The sequence below is a fragment of the Mauremys mutica genome, chromosome 2 (assembly GCF_020497125.1).
Source record: "Mauremys mutica isolate MM-2020 ecotype Southern chromosome 2, ASM2049712v1, whole genome shotgun sequence".
Lineage (NCBI taxonomy): Eukaryota > Metazoa > Chordata > Testudines > Geoemydidae > Mauremys > Mauremys mutica.
In genome coordinates, this window is record NC_059073.1 from 70,906,079 (window position 1) to 70,927,468 (window position 21,390).

The 21,390-nt window shown below is 45.4% G+C and overlaps 1 protein-coding gene and 1 long non-coding RNA gene across 3 annotated transcripts in view; both read right to left on the minus strand.

Annotated features, from left to right (window-relative positions):
* Positions 1 to 21,390, minus strand: part of XKR4 (XK related 4) — a 309,471-nt gene that overhangs the window by 232,098 nt on the left and 55,983 nt on the right. The gene's annotated exons all lie outside the window — the stretch shown is intronic.
* The window catches only part of LOC123362512, a 46,449-nt gene continuing 25,260 nt past the window's right edge, over positions 202 to 21,390 (minus strand). For both annotated transcript variants that reach the window (XR_006576467.1, XR_006576466.1), the window contains exons 2-3: positions 1,710 to 1,800; positions 202 to 370 (exon numbers count right to left, since the gene is read on the minus strand). This is a non-coding gene — a long non-coding RNA (uncharacterized LOC123362512). The remainder of the gene's footprint in view (positions 371 to 1,709; positions 1,801 to 21,390) is intronic.

Consider the following 21,390-nt stretch of genomic DNA (forward strand, 5'->3'; position numbering starts at 1 on the left):
TCTCCTTTATTTTGTTTAAATGAAATACATTTGGGAGGACGGTATATTATACCTTTGAAAATGTATCAACGTTTTTCCAGGGTGTTTGTTTAATTCACTATATCTAAACCAGCGTTGAACATTTTAATGACAGGTTTTATTGTTATTAAATAGAATGTTGTATATAAACACACACAAAAGGTCCTCGGGTTTCCTGGAAGCTATGTTGGTGCTGAGTGACCCCCTGCTGCTGTAGGATTCTTCTGTCAACTCAGAATTGGGATATATATTGCTTACTTGTAGAAAAAGGTAAATACGACTGGTAAAAGGCCAAAGCCACAGATCTCTTCTAACTCCTCCTCTTATGCCTTACTCCTCCTCATTCCATACACTAGAACAGAATGCAAGACCAGTTTTATTTCATTATGTTCTGCCATCTGTCATGCAGTGATCCCTAAATTAACCTGAAATATTCTTTTTTTTTCTTTTCTTTTAAACCTCTGGAGGAAACTTCTCAAAAACAGCAGCAGGTTCCACCCCGCTCATTACCTCCCTGCCCACCACACGGGAGCACACTAACTCAACAACATGTGTCTCTTGCTCTTAGTGAAACATGCTGCTCTGCTTGTCTTTGAGGTTCATAACAGGACACCATAAAACCTGCCTTGACTCCTCTTTCACCATCAGAACAAGAATCTCTGATAAGAGTGTTGTTCTAAATATAAACTACCATCTAACAGGAAGGTAGCTTGTAATTTCAAACTTCAGGATTTTGGGTTTAGCTACAGGATGTTCCCATTTGTAAAACATCAAATACAAGAAAATGTACACAAAATATGCTCTGTAGAAGAAGTAAAATTTAATGCATTCTTAAACTTGTTTTCTCAGAAAGCTGTTGTTAAAGAGTTGGTTAAGTGAGTGGATGTAAGTCTTGCTCTTTTAAAGCACTAGTCTCCTCAAGCACTTCCAAAGTGTTAACAGAATTTAATATCGTGTCTATATGAAATGTGGTTGATAGTTTACCTGTGGCATCCTTTGTCCTTCCACTTTGGTATCCCTCTCCCCTCCTGCACTCATGATAAAATTTCAACTTTTTCTGGTTTTTGATATCCAGCTGACCACTTTGCCACTTGTTACCAGAACGTGATATAACAAACCATATTCTGTTGTTACACACAATTATTTAAGGCACTCAAATGTCACCGTGATGAGAGTGATAAGAACCTAAATAGACAATGTCTTGTTGCCAACATTTTAAAAGGATTTTCATTTCCATTTGCAACAGAACCATCAATGTATCTACATCTAATTTACTAAAGAATTCAACCTTTTGTAACAGTTATATATGTTGTTTGCTTAAGATACTGACAATCCAAGTAGTTATACCCTGAGAAGTGATTGCTAAAAAGGTCGCTTCGTGTCTCCAAATGTTTCTATAGAAATCTTGTTCAAATTTACACAAATGATTTTTTTGTTTTATAACTGCCATCCCTGCAACTTTGTCTGGGATCTAAAAGTTGAGGTTGGTTCTTTCTAGCTCACACATCAGCATCCAGAGAAATAGCAATTCTGATTTTGGAATTTAGTTAAGAAGTTGATGATGCTTGAGCCAGCCTGGAATCCAGCTCAGTTTTCTGCATTTATATGGGTTCTACAGTGCTAACAGAAGGAGAAAGCAGTCAAAGGTATTTATTTCAGTAAAGTACGTAAATGAGACCTGGAATACTTACAGGGCAAAGATCTGTTAATTCACCTTTACACTCTTTATGTTTCTGTTTGTTCCTCTGTCCTTTTTCAGTCCAGTTAAGAACCAATGTAGCACTACCATAGAAAGATATTTACATTGTAAACTAGAGCAGCAAAATCCACCTACCTTGTCCATGTGTTTTAACAAATAGATACAGCAATAAGAATTAGTTTACCTCCCACTAATCTTATCTACATACCAAATATGAATGGATTCCTGTAGCAAGGTGGACCGCTGCTCCGGCCCTAAAGGGGTTAAAAACAGCCCGGGGAAGGGGCTGTGGCTGGAGAAAGCAGCTTTTAAGCTGGGCTGATTGGGAAGTGGCTGCAGCTGGGCCACGCCCCATCAGGCCCAGCTGGCCCCTATAAAAGAGGCTGTAAGCCAGAAGCCAAGGCAGTCTCTCTCTGCCTTCAGAGAGAGAAGGGCCTAGCTGCAGGGAACTTGAGACTGGATACCTGAGTGAAGCAGGGCTGGGGAAAGGCTGGGGAGCTCCAGCCTAGAAAGCCCCAGGCTGCGGCTTAGCAGTGGGCTAACAGGTACTGGGGGTTGCAGAGGGCAGCCCAGGGGTAGGCCAAAGCAGCGGGTCCAAACCCTCCTTGCCAGTGATGAGTTGGCTGATACTGCAGTCTGCCCCAGGACATGGGGCTAGACAATGACTGGCAGTAGCCATACACTGAGGCAAGGTAGGGATAGAGGGAGTGGGTTCCCTGAGAAGGGGAATCCCTGAGAGAAAAGGGGTTACTGCCAAGGGGCAGCACCCCCCATGTAAAAGGGCACCAGGTCCAGGGAGGGACACGGGGGGCCTGAGGACAGGTGGATCACCAGCCTGCAGAGGGCACTCCAGCGCGGGAATGAGCTAATTCCCAGCGTCACCAGCAGGAGGCGCCGCAGGGGTGAGTCTGACCTGTCTACAATTCCCATTATAGTAAGATCTGACTATATATTATTACCTTGCTATATGAAAAATCAGTGGAACTATTTGACGATTAAGGTAAAGTAGAAGTCTGAGTATGCCTATACAGCAAAACAATCTGTGACTAAGAAGCTTAGAGCCCAGATGAACTGACTCAGGCTTGCAGGGCTCAGGCTACGGGGCTAAAAATAGCAGTGTAGAAGTTTGGCCTTGGGTTGGAGTACAGGCTCTGAAACCCCAGGCTCCAGCCTCTGGCCAAATGTCCACACTGCTGTTTTTAGCCCGTAGGTCAAGCCCCAAAAGCCCAAGTCAGTTGACCCAGTCTCTGAGACATGCTGCCACAGATTTTTTGAATGGGGGATTTAAATACAAGTCTGTTTTCACCATAACAGTCCAACCAGAATGGGATTTTGGATAATAATCAAAGAAATGAGCAGCAAAACCCAGCACCCATGCTGACTGTGGAAATCTCGGCGAGCGGAAAGGCTGACTTACGGACACCCAAAATCAGCAATCACTTAAAAATTAGGCCTGATACTCTACCATGAGGGACTATAAATCCTGATGAACCCTAAAACATGAAGTCAGTGTTCAAGGTATTTTGGCATATGTACAAATTTGCTTCAGATATATCCCAAGATCAATGTTTATGGTGATGAATTTCTTAAATGTTAAAAGAAAAAAAGGGGGGGGGCAAAACAAAATTAAGACTAACATTAAAAGGAGAAGTTTAGAGAACCAGCAGGCAAAAATAAAAGTATTAGTGAGTTCTGATGATGCAGAACAAAAAAAATTAAGATGTATATATGTGAGCCAACTGGCTGAAGACAGAGTTGAGTGAAATCTATTTCGCTAGTGACCACTGATAAACTAGTCCGGATGCATCCATTTGCATTTCTATTCTAACTGGTTAACATCTTCCAGGCCTCAGGAGATGATCAATAAAAACTTACTGAATCACTGCATGACTCCAGTCAGCCAATCATAAGCCAGGATTTTTTCATATATAAAATAATAGCAACTGACACCACCATGTGTCATTCAAAGGATAAACTTAATTTAATGAGAAATATGCTCTAGTCTAGTTCATCTCTCTAGCTCAGTGTGCAAACTTGAGAAATCATGACAAATTTATTTAATAGGAATAAAAATATTTAAAAACTTTATCTTAAAAAAAATTAAATACAAGTGGTTAGCCACGAGAAAGTAAAAATGTAGAATGAAGGGTGTGAAATGGAAATTTATAACATATCCATTAGAGAAATAACAGCTAGAGCACTACATGCAGAAAAATGCAAAAAGTCAGATATAAATTATTTCTGTTGAGAATTGCAAAGTAAGAGCAAGTATGAAATAACTTAAGAAAGATAATTGATGTCAAACTTACATCTATCTACAGTCGAACCCATTTATCTCGACCTCGGTTAACTTGCCAATCCTATTAAGTCGACGTTTTACAAGTGGAACCGCCAAACTCCCTCTTTGTCTTATGGGTTTCTCATCCATTATGTCGATTCGCCGAACCCTAATATCTCGAGCCCGGCTCCCCGCGTCCCCGACCCACCGTGTCCCCAGCCGCCCGCTCCCCGGCTCTCCAGCCGCGCGGTTCCCCAGCCGCCCGCTCCCCGCGTCCCCAGCCGCCCGGCTCCCCGCGTCCCCGACCCACCGTGTCCCCAGCCGCCCGGCCCCGCATACCCGGTCCCTGCCCGTCCCCGCCCGTCCCCGCATACCTGGTCCCCGCTTCGGCTGCCGCCCGCCCGCCCAGCTCCGCTTCGCCGGTCCCCGCTTCGCCGCCCGTCCGCCCGGCTCCGCTTCGCCGCCCGCCCGCCCCCGCATACCTGGTCCCTGCCCGGCCCCGCCCGCCCGGCCCCGCATACCTGGTCCCTGCCCGTCCCCGCCCGTCCCCGCATACCTGGTCCCCGCTTCGCCTGCCGCCCGCCCGCCCGGCTCCGCTTCGCTGGTCCCCTCTACGCCGCCCGCCCGCCCGGCCCCGCTCCCCCGGGCCCCGCCCGGCCCCGCTTCGCCTGCCGCCCGCCCGCCCGGCCCCGCATACCCGGTCCTCACTTCGCCTGCCGCCCGCCCGCCCGGCCCCGCTTACCCGGTCCCCGCTTCGCCTGCCGCCCGCCCCCCCGGCCCCGCTTCCCCGGTCCCCGCCCGCCCGCCCGGCCCCGCATACCCGGTCCCCGCTTCGCCTGCCGCCCGCCCGCCCAGCCCCGCTTACCCGGTACCCGCTTCGCCTGCCGCCCGCCCGCCCGGCCCCGCTTACCCGGTCCCCGCTTCACCTGCCGCCCGGCCCCGCTTACCCGGTCCGGCTTCGCCTGCCGCCCGGCCCGCTTACCGGGTCCCGCTTCTTTGGCTGCCCGGCTCCGGGTCCCCGTCCACGGCCGCCCGGCCCCGCTTCCCCGTCCCGCTTCGCCGGATCCAGCCACGTGCAGGCACCACGGTAAGGGGGCAGGGAGGGGGTGTTGGAGAGAGGGCAGGGGAGTTCAGGGGTGGGGGGGTGGATAGGGGTTTATCTCGATCATCGGTTATCTCGACGCTTTTTGGCAAACCCCTAGGCCGGCGACATAACAGGGTTCAACTGTATTTATAATTAAACAGTCAGATCTGCTTGTTACCTACTTTCTCTATTTTTAAAAAAATATTCACCCAGGAATTTACATTTTGTTTTTGTTGCACTCTGTGTAATCTGTGTAACATTGTTTGCCTAGTTTTTATACCACATTGGTTCAAAATGTTAAGTCAGATTCAAGAAACAAATAATTATATGTTCATGACATTTTGTCCACATAGATTTTCCACTGTCATATCAGGGTGCACAATCTGTGCAGTTTAAAAAAGGAAGCTTCCAGGCTTACTTGGCAATGCCATGACAAATGGGTATGATTTACCCAAATTGGGCATTGTGGGCTTCATGCTCAAATGACAGAGAATCAGGTCTGCATGTAAAAAGTGCTTTGGTGATCACACATGCAATTCACTTGCAGGTGCATTTTAGCACCTGGGCCTTGGAGCTGCACTTTTGAAAATCTGGGCATGTTTAAAAATATTCAAATATGGACATTGGATTTAAGGGCAAAACATACATGCAATACCATATAAAGAAAGTTCCTGGTTAGTTTATTAATAATCACCACCAGGCACTGAATGACAGAACTGGAAATAGAAAAGATTTGTAAACCTATGACATGTTAAAGCCTTGGTGCAAACTTTTAACCTGGACCTGATTCTAATCCCATGCGGGTTTCATGCTAGTGAACTCCATTGGCTCCAATAGGGTTATTTCTGATTTGCTCCCAAATGAGAGAGATCAGAGTTCAGTTCAGTCCATTAAATACTTATCATTTGCCAGCTCTTTTGCCAGGGTCAGCAATTACTGCAAGCAAAATTAAATTGAAAATGTTATTAGTCATAGTATGTGTATCTATATTTGTATAAATATGAAAAGATGGTAAGCATTGAGTAAGCAGGTGGAAGCTGAGGAATACAGGATGATAATGGAGGGCAGCCACGTGTGTCCTAGCTTCCTTGGGACTTTTTTGATTCGGAGACACATAGAAGTGTCCTTAGTGAGGGCACCTCCAAGATTAAAACATATTCAGTGATACTTCAGCAGCAAGTCAATTACTGTAGAGTCAGCAAAAGTACACAGATATAGGAATCAAATGATTCAGCACTTGGCAAATAGCAGAGGTCTGCCAAGTCATTGGTCATATGAAATTGAACACTGGGATATAAAGGAATTAGGCACACCTATAGCTCCTGTGTTCTAGTGGACAAAAGAATCATTTTGTCACCTCAGTCTCTACAAATAGCTAATAGAAAGTGGAGAAGTCAGAGGCAAGATCACTGGTCTTGATGATGACAAGAAAAACAAAGTTATCACACCCCTCTTTATTTTATTAATTAGTTGACAATTTTTTCATGTTAACTGAGTACTTGTAAAAGTTATTAGGCGAACAGCACTAGAAAATGAAAACTCATTTTATCCACAGAATCCATGCAGCACAGACAAAACTACAAGCTTCTTCCTATTGCCCTACTATTGTACTTTCATCACTGAACTCAAAGGATCATAACCATGGGCCACAGATTTGTTTAGTCTCCATATATTTTCCAGCCTTGGCTTCTCTGAAAGAACATTAATAAAAAGAAATTTCCTATATTATCAATTGCTATGAGGACACCTGTCCACTTGGAACTATAGTAAAAATACTACTCATTTCCTCATTTCATAGGCAAATGCTAAAGCTATCAAATGGTAATGATTTTGGTTACTATCATTCTGGACTGGATTCAAACTAATGATAAAAAATAGTGAAAACCTTGACCCCTTTCCATTATGGAGGCCAGCTAAATTGGTCCTGGTCTGCCACCTCTGAAAACATTTGGGAGGCTGTCCAAGGTTTCAGAGAAGAGCTACCTTGGAAGAGGTAGAGAAACAGATCAGCTGTTGGAATACAGCCTTATACATTAATAACCCCCATATAAACTGCTGTACGTTCAGTGCTGGGGAGGGTGACATCTTAACTAATGAGATATTCTGAAAAAGTGAGGTCATTTCTAACAGAAAAGAAACACAGAAATAGGGTTCTTCATACACTTGAAATACAGTGACTACACTGTGTGCTACTATTTAACAAAGACAAGGAGACTGAATGGTAAAATTTCAACATAGCACAAACTTAACTATATGACTCCCATAAATGTTAATGGGAATCATGTGGCTACATCTTTGCGCAGCTTGATGAAAATTAACCGAGGAGTATGAATCATTTCTCAGACTGGGAAAGGTATATTAAGAAAGTTGAATGCTGACATAAAGGAAGACATGCACTGTGCACAGCAGCGAAAAACATTAGGTGTGAAAGTTGGTTTGGAAAAGTGTCTGAAAGAATATGAAGGGACTAAGGCCTGGTCTACACTACAGGGTTAGGTCAAATTTAGCTGTGTTAGGTCGATTTTAAAAAGACTGCGTCCACACAACCTACCCCATTCCGTCGATCTAAAGGGCTCTTAAAATCAACTTCTGTACTCCTCCCCGACAAGGGGAGTAGTGCTAAAATCTACTTTGCTGGGTTGAATATGGGGTAGTGCGGACGCAAATCAATGGTATTGGCTTCTGGGAGCTATCCCAGAGTGCTCCATTGTGACCGCTCTGGACAGCACTTTGAACTCTGATACACTAGCCAGGTACCCAGGAAAAGCTCCAGGAACTTTTGAATTTCATTTCCTATTTGGTCAGCATGGCAAACTCAGCAGCGCTGGTGACCATGCAGTCCCCCCAGAATCGCAGAGTGTAGAATGTTTCTATCACCCACTATCATCTCCATCCCTCAGGTTATCTCAGATTAAAAGGCAAAAAAACCTGCATTCACGATTACATGTTTTCCAAGCTCATGCAGTCCTCCTGCACTGATAGGGCACAGCTTAATGCATGGAGGCATTCAGTGGCAGAGGCCAGGAAATAATTGAGTGTGAAGAGCGGAGGCAGGACACAATGCTGAGGCATGATGAAGCATCTGCTGGGGATGGGGGTGGGGGAAATGGACATGATGAAGCATCGATTGGAACTGTAGGAAAGCCAACAAGAGCACAGACCCCTGCTGCATCCACTAATATAACCACCTACCCTCCTCCCCATGTTCCATTGCCTCCTCACCCAAATGCCCAAGAACGCGGTGTGGGGTGAAGCTCTGGGCACCAGCCACTCCACTCCAGAGGATGGCCCAAGCAACAGAAGGCTGTCATTCAAACAGTTTGATTTTTAGTGTGGCTACAATAAGCAATGTGGCCTTGTCCTTCCCTCCTCCCCCACCCCACCTGGGGTACCTTGTCCGTTAGTGCTTTCTTTTTTAATTCATAAAGAATGCATGGTTTCAAAACAATAGCTACTTTATTTTGAAGAGGGGAGGGTAGTTGGCTTACAGAGAATTAAAATCAACAAAGGGGGCGGGTTTTCATCAAGGAGAAACACACACAACTGTCACACTGAAGCTTGGCCAGTCATGAAACTGGTTTTCAAACCCTATCTGATATGCTGCGTGCCTTGCAGTCCTCTTCTAATTGCCCTGGTGTCTGGCTGCTCAAAATCGGATGCCAGGCGACTTGCCTCAACCTCCCACTCCACCATAAACGCCTCCCCCTTACTCTCACAGATATTATGGAGCACACAGCAAGCAGCAAGAACAATGGGAATGATGGTTGCGCTGAGGTCTGACCAACAGCGCCAGCGAGCTTTTAAACGTCCAAAGGCACATTCTACCACCATTCTGCACTTACTCAGCCTATAGTTGAACTGCTCCTTACTACTGTCCAGGCTTCATCAATGGATCCACCGAGCAGGAGAGCAGAGTGCAGCAGAAGCGGTGGACAAGGACTGTTAGCAGTCCTACTGCACCATCTGCTGCCAGCAGCACCCAGGAGGACCAGAAAGGATCCCCTGAGTTCGTCACTGGGGAGCAGGAGAGCAGAGTTGCAGCAGAAGCGGTGGAGCCATACACCATGCCCTGGACATTGCTAGGAGCCAGGCAGGGAAGACATTCCCAGAACTCCCGGCCAAACTACTTGTCCGACGAGGACAGTTAGCAGTCCTACTGCACCATCTGCTGCAAAGGCAAGGAGCTGCTGCTGTGTAGCAATGCCAGCTGATGCAGGTGCTTCTGAGTCGAATGCTTGGAGGTCTGGGTAGGGGAAGGTACCTCGGCCAAGGCAAAAGAGCAAGAGCTCTGGAGCTGTTACATGTGTCAACCACAGAAGTGCTATGGGGTGTTACAGCGCCGACCAGACTGGAATGCATGGCTGCAAGACTTCTTCACCAGCGACAAAGGACAGGAATATGATGCATCTAAAATCTAAAAACTATCCCGCACATTTCCCAGAGTCACTATCCTTGATAATAGAACATCAATGATTGCATTGGCTACTTACTTGGATCACAGCAGACCTCACAGTAGACTTGCCCACAACAGCAGTGGCGATGGTGAGCTGAGCGGGCTCCATGCTTGCTGTGGAATGGCGTCCACATGGGTAACCCAGGAAAAAAGCTGCAAAACGATTGTCTGCCGTTGCTTTCATGGAGGGAGGGATGACTGACAACAAGTACCCAAAACCACCTGCGACAATGTTTTTGCCCCATCAGGCATTGGGAGCTTAACCCAGAATTCCAATGGGCGGCAGACTGCGGGAACTGTGGGATAGCTACTCAGTGCACCGCTCCGTAAGTCGATGCTAGCCACAGTAGTGAGGACGCACTCCGCCAACTTAATGTGCTTAGTGTGGACATACGCAATCGACTGTATAAAATCGATTTCTGAAAATCAACTTCTATTAAATCACCCTAATTTTGTAGTGTCGACATACTCTGAGTCTGCCTTAATATCTAAGGGGCTGAGTTGAGGACAAGAGAGACAGCAAGGATACAAACAGATTGTTTTACAAAATTAGAAAGCTAGGTACAAATAGGATCTTAAATGAATTAAATATGTTTAAGCATACTATACCCAGCTGCTAGCAAAAGAGAACAGGTTGTTCAGGATGGAAAACAGAAAGAGGGGTTCTGAAAAAGTTTAATATCAGGACCATCCTTACTTATCTATATAATATACTGATTGGTGCATATATGTGGATCACTATTCTCTGCTGGATAGAGAAATAGACCTGCTTGCAGTTATGCTGCTCTTTAGTACCTGATTTACATAGATTAAAATTTTTAACACCACTCATGCAGCTGTAGATTCTGCTTTAGTTCAAGAAGTAAGTGCCTGTGGGTTTTTTTTGGCACACAAATATCTTGAATTCTATCCCTGCTCATGATCATAAAGTTTGAGAAACCAGTGTGCCCTTTATGGAGAGAGCAACTTACTGGAGTTACACCAGTATAAAATCAGTATAAGCAAAAAGAGAATCAGGCCCTGGGAACGGCAAACAAAGAACTCCAGTGCTGATGAATGTGCAGGATGTTACTCTTAGCCTTTTAATGCAGAAAATGTAACTAACTATCATTCTAATTTTTTAGTTGACATCACAGCAGTGTTGAGGCAAAACTCATAAATGTTAGTGAATTACACGGAGATCCTCAGATGGCAAGTATAATTTATTACATTAAAAGTTCATTTTTATAGCAGTGAACTAATATAAAAAACAGCTTAGACTTCAAAGGTTTGAATTGTGAAAGGAAGCTCTTATTTGATGCAAATCCTAAAAGACTTTATTTTCATTGCCTCTTTTTTAAAAAAAATCCCTTTGCACACCCAGCTAGAACAGAGCAGAGATAAAACCACCACCAAAAAGTTAATCATAATTAGTCCTTCCTCAGATCTCATTTTTAGAGATATCAGTTGACCTGTGGGCAAAGGGAGAAAGTGAGTAATTGATTCCCATGCTGATTGACCAGTTGAGTTCCCAGTTGGAGCAACCTGGCAGGCAGCTAAAGAGCCTCTGCCATTCCACCAATGCAGGGTCATTGGCCTAGCCACCACCTCCCTTCAACATCATTCACTAGTGCCCAAGTGAAATTTTGGTAGGATTGACTTACTCTTGCTTTGACTTTTTGGGGATCTACTCTCACAACTAAAAGCAATACGGTATAAACCCCAGGCAAAAAAAGTGGGACCAACTCTGCCAGGTATTGAGCGCTTCCTGTAAAGTACCGAGTGCCCTCATTTTCCACTCTCCATGGGAGCTGCAAGAGTTCAGTCATTGCAGAATGAAGATCTGGGAGCTGAGAAGCTTTGCACAGCTCTGGTGATGTCATTTTCTCTGTGCAAACTACGATGTTACACTAAGCATGAAACAGAGATTATAGGACAAGAAGCACTAGGGACCTGAAGAAAGAAATTTAAATATCTAAGAAAATGCCCCTATGCCACTTACCTGGGGCACTGAACTCCTCTTACTATAAACCCCTGTCCTGCAACCCAGATTCACATGGGTTAACTTTAGCCATGCAAGTAATCTATTTGAAGTCATGGACTCTCCAACTCCTTTCTCCAGTGCAGGGGATGTGTTTGGAGGGCGCCTGAAGATTGCAGATGCGCTTTGTGTCCTTGGAGAGCAAGGATTTGGTCCATTGACTTCAGTGAGGCTACTCATGTGACTAAGGAAGACTATCTATGCAAATATGGGTGCACAACTGCAACATTTAGGCTTTAATGTTAATCCTATTTTTCTGCTATGATCTATAAAAATAAGGAAGCAGGACTTTTTTCAAGTACAGCACTGGGGAAAAACAAACAATCCTTCCAGAGAGAAAAATAATCCCTCACTGCTCTATGATGGGTATACCACCACCATTAGAGCACTAGCTAGGATGTCACACCAACCAGGAACAAACAATGGTTGGGGAATTCCAGGCTTCATGAACCCACAAAACAAAAAAATGATCATTTAAGTTGCTAAATATGCTTAAAAGTCTTTGCATTGTTTATTTGGGTTAAATGTAACTATTTAACCCTCTGTTTTGTTTCTTCCTTCATATTTTTTACTGTCTTTAAACAGCATTTGAGTATTTGTAAAAATTTTCCCAAATTTTCTTTCCCTGAAAATAAACAGATGGTTCTAGCATTGACCAAATACTGCAAATACACAATGATAAGAATCACATTGTGACCCTTAGATTATTATTAGGGTTGGAAGGGACCTCAGGAGATCTAGTCCAACCCCCTGCTCAAACCAGGACCAATCCCCAAATGGCCCCCTCAAGGGTTGAACTCACAATCCTGGGTTTAGCAGGTCAATGCTCAAACCACTGAGCTATCCCTTCCCCCCCAATTTTTTTCCCCACCCTGCTTTATACTCAGGGAATACAAAGTGCTATGTATTCCCTGAGTATAAAGAAAGTCAAAGTATTTTGAAAGTAGCTAAGCAAGCAAAAACTTTGCCAAATATTTACCACTACAAATATCACATGATATTTGTGAAGGTCATGAGATAAAAGTGAAATTACTTTACAATGCTTGTGCTTTGATTAGCCATTTTCCTCCTTGTCTTTCTTCACATAGATTCATTAATATACCTCTGACTATCATTATCCTAATGTTTATAAGTTCTTTTTAATTAGTAGTCTAATTCCAAATAAAACCAGTTCAGCAACTGCTGTTATCTCATTTGAAAAGGAATTACTGCGTAAATGCATTTGCTTTTCATTAATCTTTTTCATAGGACCTGCCTGAAACCCAGTCAAAGAGAAAATAATGCTAAACTAAAGAGGATAAAATAATATGCTTCCTATTCCTCCTTGCCATCAAAACTTTATTACTATTATCATCGTTATTGACATTGTGGCAGCACCTGAATGCCCCAATAATGATTGTGGGACTCCATCGTGATAGGCACTATACAAACACATAGAAAGACACAAACTCTGCTCCAAGGAGCTTACAGTCAAAAGCATAAACCAGCTGTCAGCCTGAAGCACAGACCTGCAGTCCATATGCTGGTAAAACTACTATTTGCATGCACAAGAAATACAGTATTACATTTATTAACTTTACTGAATCAATCAGAGGGATAACAAAAATGATATCCTTACTATAATTTTTTTTTAAATCTAGGGTTTATTTTCTTTAATTTCTTGTGGAACTGCCAGTAATGTCACAGGTATATTTACATTTTCCTTGATATAATGAAGTGACTCCTCAGACTCTGGCTTTTGTAGCTGTGCCAGTTTTTTTTTCTGGCATATGTTAATTTATTATAAATTTAAGCAAACAGTAGATGCTGGGCCATTAACTTGCAAGGCAAGAACTTTGTCATCATCACATAAATGAATGATCAAAGTTAAATTTAATGATATCTTGGAGGTAGATGGGTTTGTAGACACTAACTGTTGATATCACAACCTTCTCGATTACCTTTCTCAAAAATGGAATATACAGATAAGGGTCAGTAGTTGTCGATATCATCAATATCAAATGACAGTTTCTTGAGCCACCTTCAAATAATAAGAAGAAGTGGGTATTCACCACGAAAGCTCATGCTGCAAAACGTCTGTTAATCTATAAGGTGCCACAGGATTCTTTGCTGCTTTTACAGAACCAGACTAACACGGCTACCCCTCTGATACTTCAAATAATACATAATTAAAATGACTGTGACCATGGGAGTCCCTCAACACCAACTAGTAGAGGGCATACCATACTGTAAATCACATCAGGCCTGACATATTCATTGCCCCAAAACACTGTTGGCATGGTCTGTATCTAAAGGTGTCATGTAAAGTATCGTATACAAACTGGTAACACGCTGGTACCAAAAAAATCACTGTGTGGTATATGTATGGGGCATGCACAAAGAGTTATAAATGTGTGCTGTAATACGTTCTTAAAATATGTTAGGCAGGCAGCACATAAAGTGCAGCCTGCTTTAAACGAATGTGTATTTACTTGTCTGACCAGCTCGATTGCAGAAGACAATGAAAAGTACATTTACATATAGGGTAAACAAAGCTATCAAGTAGGGTAGATGACTGCTTAACAATGATGATGAGGGATGGAGTCTGCACTCAGGAAGCCTTCCTGGCCCTTGAAACAGGAACAATGAATTTTGGGGTAACAGAAGGGTAGCAAAAAGACAGTCAAGTTATCCATCTCCTAAGGGACAAAGGGAAGCAGCACCATGAAAAGTGAATCCTCTCATCCTGGGAGGCAGGAATAACTGGAAACTGACTATAGGTGAGAAACCTGCTTAGACAAAGATTGTAACTTGATGAAATTAAGTTTTAGTTGGTAGAAAGCATGTTTTGTTTTACTTGTAACCATACCTGTCTTTTATTCTTACCTATTGTCATTTAAATCTGTTTTTGTTAATAAATGTATTCTTGCTTTATTACAAAACCATATCAGTGCTATATACTAGATTGTAAAGTGAGTCCTCAGGTGACCTAGCAGGCTGGTATGCATACTATCTCATTGGAGGCAGCAAACTTAACTTCTTGAGTATCCAGTGAGGTAGGGTGACCATACGTCCCATTTTGGCCAGAACACTCCCTTTTTCAAGCCTTGTCCTGGCTGTCCCGACTTTTTTGGCAAAAGTGGGCATTTGACCCATTTGCTCTTGCCAAATGATCAAGTTGGCAAGAGCAAATGGAACAAATACCCACTTTTGTCAAAAAAGTGGGGTGCCGTGCAGGGGAGGAGGGTGAGCAGAGATGTGAGCCCCATGCAGGAGGGAGAATGGGCTGGACATGAGGGGGAGGAAGGGTTCCAGTGCATGTGGGATCAGCAGGGTTAGAATGACCAGTGACAGCCTCAAGCAAGGGGCCAGCAGGGTTAGAGTTGCAGTTGGGGGGGGCGCCTTTGGCGAGCAGCTGGGGCCAGCCCCATGAGGTGGCCCTAGGGCAAGCAGCTGGGGCCAGCCCCATGAGACGGGAGGCTTGGGGCCGGCCCAGCATGGTGTCCCGTTTTCACTTTGGGAAATAGGGTCACCCTACAGTAAGGGAATCTGAACACTGCAAAAAAAAAGTGAGAAACTTGGGAATTGGGGTTCACTAGCTATTACTTGCAAAGCAAGGTTTGGACTGGCAGAATCCTGTTGAGTTTGCTGGCAAGGCCGACAAGTTTGTGTCAGAGAGCTGACGCCTAGCTTAGCAGCAGCAAAGCTCTCACTTGCTGAGGGTGAAATGGGTAACACAGTGGCTCAAAGTTCAGACTGCCCTAAGAGAAGCATCACATCCACATACTGGAATTATGAGATTAACACTTTTCAGCATCTGGGAAAGGATCTGGGAGCAGCAGTAGGAACTCTCGACATGAAAGGGTGATTTCCCAGGGTGGAGAGTAGCAGCACTGACGATAGGGGAAGTTGCAGTTCTAAAATATAGAACACTTCTAGTAGTCCATATCACACACTGGTTCTGACTGCATTCATACACAATATTTGGACTACAGTATCTGTTTTACTTGCTGTATATAGTAAAAAATATATTTGTCTCTCAATGGAATGTGTAACTACTGTATATCAATGCACACATCTTCTATACAATTATCTTATACAGCAAGTAAAAAAAGAGGCCCTGTTAATTTTCTAGAATATATGTCATAACTGCTCATTAAATTTTAAAAACAGTTGCAAGTAACTTATTCCAATTAGCCATGCCTTTGTCACTGAGTACTGTAATATCCACTACATAGGTCTACACCTTAAAGCCATCTGGAACTTAAAACTAGCACAGACTGAAATTGCATATTTAGTGAGTTCCCATATCTGTACTGGCTTCCAATTAGTTTCCAGGTGGAATTTAGGATGTTGAGTTTGATTTATAAACCATATGGGCCTTGACTAACTGGAGAATCACCTCTCCCCTAGAGATTCTCTGTCAGTTGTGACTAGCTGAACCATACAAGTTGAAAGTGCCCCAGTTTATTAGAGATAGCTGGAGGGTATTCTCCTTGTGGAGTCTTGTATACCAGAACTCGCTTCTGTTTTTGACAGAACCTGGATCTGGTAACCTTAGAGCAGGCTGCAGAGTATATCTATTCTTCTGCACTTTTCTGCAAGGAATTTGAAGTTGTAAGCAGAGTCAGGATGAGCTCTACCCTGACATCTGGTGGTAAATTATGGGGAGTGTGGAAAGTGTTGCAATGGTATTTCGGTTATTTGCATGGGCACTCCCACCCCACTTAGCGTACCGCAAAGCAGCATGGGATGGTTACTTTCACAGCTGTGGGAGCCCCCAATTTCGTTGTTATTGGGGCAGGAGGAATGAAATGTTGTCACCCTGATTGGGTAAATGGGGAACTACAAAATTTGTCTTGTGATGGGGGGTTTCATTGTCAGCTGGATAGCGCTTGCTAGATGGGGCACATGGGTTCCAAAACCCATTGAGAGGAGAGAGGCTGGGGGCCAGTATCTGTACTTGGTGGTGCAGGCTCCTTGTGTGAGCCAGAAGCACCAGTTCCACCTGTGCCTCTCTCCACTGTAGAATGTCAGAGTTAACTTTTGATTCCCTTAAGAATCTAGATGCAGGTTACTGAGCTGAATTCACTGGGGCTCCCCTACTATGAGCTGAAATCACTGAAGAGCTGGACTTGCTGAGCTGGACTTGCTGAGCTGAGAGCACTGTGCTAATGAGTGGAGCTGAAATCACTGAAGAGCTGGACTTGCTGAGCTGGACTTGCTGAGCTGAGAGCACTGTGCTAATGAGTGGAGCTGAAATCACTGAAGAGCTGGACTTGCTGAGCTGAGAGCACTGTGCTGATGAGTGGGGGAGCCTGAAGCAATACTGGCAGAGCAGAGTGGAGCAGTTTGTGCAGCCACTGGGTGAGTGGAGCTGAGCAGCTCGTGAGGACGGCTGGAGCGGATCACAGGACAGCTGGTGGACTAGAGCAGCTGGCAAAGTGGAGCAGCCCACAGAGTAAGCGGAGCTGAGCTGTTTGCGGGGACGACTAGTGGAAGCAGAACCCCACGAAGAGGCAGGGCAGCTGGCCCCGAACCACGTAAGGTGCCCCTTTCTACCTAGGCTGGGGAGGGGGACCTCTGCAAAGAGACTCTTGAACTCTGGGCTGCCTGACCCGGGACAGAGACTTTGGAATTGTGGGACTTTTGGGACTGTGGGTGATTTAGGGGGGTTGCTGGACTCAAGGACCCAGAGAGAAGGACACGGCCCAAGTTGCTGGGGTGGGTCTTTGCTCACGGTTTGACCTATGAACTCCAGTTGAGGTATTTTCCAAATTCCATGCTTGTTGTTGTTTATCTTATGTAATTAAATCTTTTCTGTTACACCAAGACTCTGTGCTTGCGAGAGGGGAAGTATTGCCTCCTCGAGGCACCCAGGGGTGTGTGTAAGATTTTCCCAGGTCACTGGGTGGGGGCTCGAGCTGGTTTTGCATTATGTTGTGGGGAAGGGACCCCTATGTATTGAACCTGGCCCTTGCTGCTATCGTTTCGGCTCAGCAGAAGGGTTACATTTTTGGGGGCTCGTCCGGGATCCCTGGGTCAGTACCCCTCGCAAGCACGTGTTGAGTGTTCCACTGTATTGGGAAATAATTGTGTTTATATTTTGAGGAAATTACTGTTTGTATAATGGCTAATATGTCGGGTCTGATGGGTCCCAGTCCTGCAGCCTCTAGCTCAGGGGCGGCAGCCGCAGCCTATGATTGGGCAAAAGCACTGGGGCATATATTGGAAAAGATTGTGCTGGCATATGCTACGTCAAACTCTTGTCGTAAGTTAAGGTTATTTGATGGGGAAGAGGAGTTTGAACCCTGGTTGGAGCATACCACTGAAATGCTGCGGGAGTGGGCAGTACCCGATGTAGAAAAGCGAAGATGTCTTATAGAGAGCCTTAGTGGCCCTGCACTAGATGTAATTCACACCCTGAAGCTAATTGACCCTGGGGTTAGTGTGCAGGACTGCCTAAAGGCCCTTGATAATACCTTTGGGAGCGTAGAGAGCCCTGAAGACAGTTACTGTAAATTCCTTAATTCCCGACAGCAAAGGGGTGAGAAAATTTCAGCCTATATACAGAGGCTGGAGAGACTGCTTCAGAGAGCTGTTATGAGGGGAGCAGTGACTGCTGAGCAGATGGATCAGACCAGACTGGCTCAAGTTGTAAGAGGGATGCAGTATCAGAACCCAATCCTACTTCATCTCCGACTAAGAGAACGGCAGGAACATCCCCCAAGTTACTCCCAGCTGATAAAGGAGGTCAGGGAAGAGGAAGAAAGGCAGACTGCCAGCGAGTGTTGGGAAGCCCAAACATTGGAACCAGGCAGCACAACGCCACTGCAAATGGCCAGTGTACTGATGGTGAGCACCACAGAGGAACTTGCCCAACAAATACAGGTCCTGACGAAACGGATAGCTGAGCTGCAAAGCATCATTGACCGAGCTAAGATTTCCAGGAATAAGGAGCCTCAGACTGTGACAATGGAGAAGTCAGTATCTAGAGCCACTGTCCCACCCCGGCGAAGGGGGAAAGGGCAATTCTTTTGCCACCGATGTGGTCAGGATGGGCACAGTGCTGCTAACTGCCATAAGGAAGAGAACCCCTCCTTAGTGTATGAAAAGCTGAGGAGCAGTTGGGAGAGACTGGGGACGGTCTGGGGACGGAGACCACCTAGACCTACAGGATTTGAAGATTCCTCCAAAAGAGACCGTCCAGCTGGGATCCCTGCAGGACTGATAGGGCCGCGAGCAGAGGTCATGGTGAGGATTGAAGGGGCGGAGTGTAAAGCCGTGCTTGATACTGGATCTCAAGTGACTATTATATTTCAGTCATTCTACCAACAGATGCTTAGGCACCTGCCTATACAGCCACTGACTGGCATTGGTCTGTGTGGCCTCAGCATGGATGAATACCCCTACCAAGGGTATGTCATAGTGCACCTGGAATTTCCAGAGGAGGTTGCTGGGGTAAGGGAAGAGGTAGACACAGCTGCCTTAATATGCCCTGACTCTAAAGGGACCTCTGATGTGTCTGTGCTGATAGGGACCAACTCCAGTCTCTTCAAGGTGCTCGCGGATTACTGCAGGCGACGGGCTGGGGACCAGTATCTGAGTACCCTGATGATCCATACGCTTTGTGCTGAAGCCTATAGGAAGATTGAGAGTGCTAAAAAGGAGACATCTGAGCTACCGATTGGGGCACTGAAGTACATGGGCACAACCCCCTTAGTAGTGCCCGCAAGGACAGAGCAAGAGGTGCTTGTCATGAGTACCAGGCTGAAAGGCAGTAAAGGGGCACTAGCAATGATAGAGCAGCCAGTTGAAGGAGAGCTCCCGGAAGGAGTGCTGGTCCCCAGTGGAGTCATAACCCTACCTGCTGAAGCCCAGGAAAAGGTGACTATACTGATTGCTAATGAAACAAGTCGAGATGTTGTTGTGAAGCAAGGACAAAAGATAGCAGACCTCTTTGAGCCTGAATCAATTGTAAAACCCCAGTGTGAGACTCAAGTTCCGACAATAGACCCAGCAAAGTTTGACTTTGGAGATTCACCATTGTCCGAGGAGTGGAAAGATCGCCTGAGGAGGAAACTTTCTGAAAGACCCAAGGTGTTCTCATTGCATGAGTGGGATGTGGGATGTGCAAAAGGAGTAGAGCACAACATCAGACTACATGATTCCCGACCTTTCAGAAAGAGATCTAGGAGGCTTGCTCTCTCCGAGATGGAAGATGTGCGACAACATCTTCAAGAGCTGGTTGCAAACGGCATCATTACAGAGTCCCGCAGCTCATACGCCTCACCCATTGTGGTGGTCCGTAAAAAGAATGGGAAAATCAGGATGTGTATTGACTACCGCACCCTGAACCGCCGTACTGTGGTTGACCAGTACACAATGCCTCGAGTCCAAGATGCCTTAGACTGTTTGTTGGGAAGCCAGTGGTTCTCTGTGTTGGATCTTCGGAGTGGATACTACCAGATCCCTCTGGGTGAAGAAGATAAGGAGAAGACAGCCTTCATCTGCCCATTAGGGTTTTATCAGTTCGAACGCATGCCCCAAGGGATTTCTGGAGCACCTGCCACATTTCAACGTCTTATGGAGAAAGTTGTGGGAGACATGAATTTACTGCAAGTGTTGGTTTATTTAGATGACTTGATTGTGTTTGGAAGAACTTTGGAAGAGCATGAAGAAAGACTTCTTAAAGTGCTTGATAGGTTGGAGGATTATGGTTTGAAGCTTTCCATTGACAAATGCCAGTTCTGCAGGACCTCGGTGAAGTATGTGGGCCACATCGTGTCCCAAGAGGGTGTAAGTACTGATCCTGATAAAATAGAAGCACTCACTACATGGCCCCGTCCAAGCAACTACAGAGAACTCAAAACTTTCCTTGGGTTTAGTGGCTACTACCGCAGATTCGTGAAAAACTATGCTACAGTTGTAAAACCCCTCAATGATCTCACCAGGGGATATCAGTCCAGCAAGAACAAATCTAAGACCAAGAATAAAGGGCCTTCCGTGCAAAGACACTATGGCCCCTTTGAACCCTTTGGGCCACGGTGGAATGAGAGATGTGAAAGGGCTTTTCGAGAAATCATTACTTGCCTAACTCATGCCCCTGTCCTAGTCTTTGCTGACCCAAGCAAGCCATTTATCCTGCATACTGATGCCAGTTTGGAGGGTCTGGGAGCAGTACTGTACCAGGAGGTGGAAGGCAAGCGTAAGCCTGTAGCCTTTGCCAGCCGAGGACTGTCTGATAGTGAAACCCGCTATCCCACCCACAAGCTGGAGTTCTTGGCCTTGAAATGGGCCATCACTGAGAAATTTCGAGACTACTTGTATGGTGCTCAGTTCCAGGTGTGGACAGACAACAACCCACTGACTTATGTGTTAACAAGTGCTAAACTGGATGCTACAGGGCAAAGATGGGTGGCTGCTTTGGCTAGCTATGACTTCAGCATTCAATACCGATCAGGGAGAAGCAATGTAGATGCAGATGCATTGTCCAGGCGTCCACAAGCACCAGGAGTTGCTGTGATACCCACGGATGGAGTGAGAGCTATTTGCAGTGTGAGTCACCGAGAGCCGGAGACCCATGAGAGCCTTCATGGATGCGTTGCTGAAGCTTTGGGCCTGCCCCCTGAATGCGTGCCTTCTGCTTCGGTGAACTATATTGCTTTGGACCAATCTCCCTTGCCCGTGCTCAATGCGGCTGACTGGCAGGAAGCCCAGTTGCAAGATATTGCCATTCGTGATACGCTACTTGCCAAAAGGGAGGGGCGAGGCCCAGCTGCGGTTGTTCCACCTACCCCAGAGGGCAAACTACTGTTGAGAGAATGGACCAAGCTAAAACTGATTCAGGGAGTGCTAC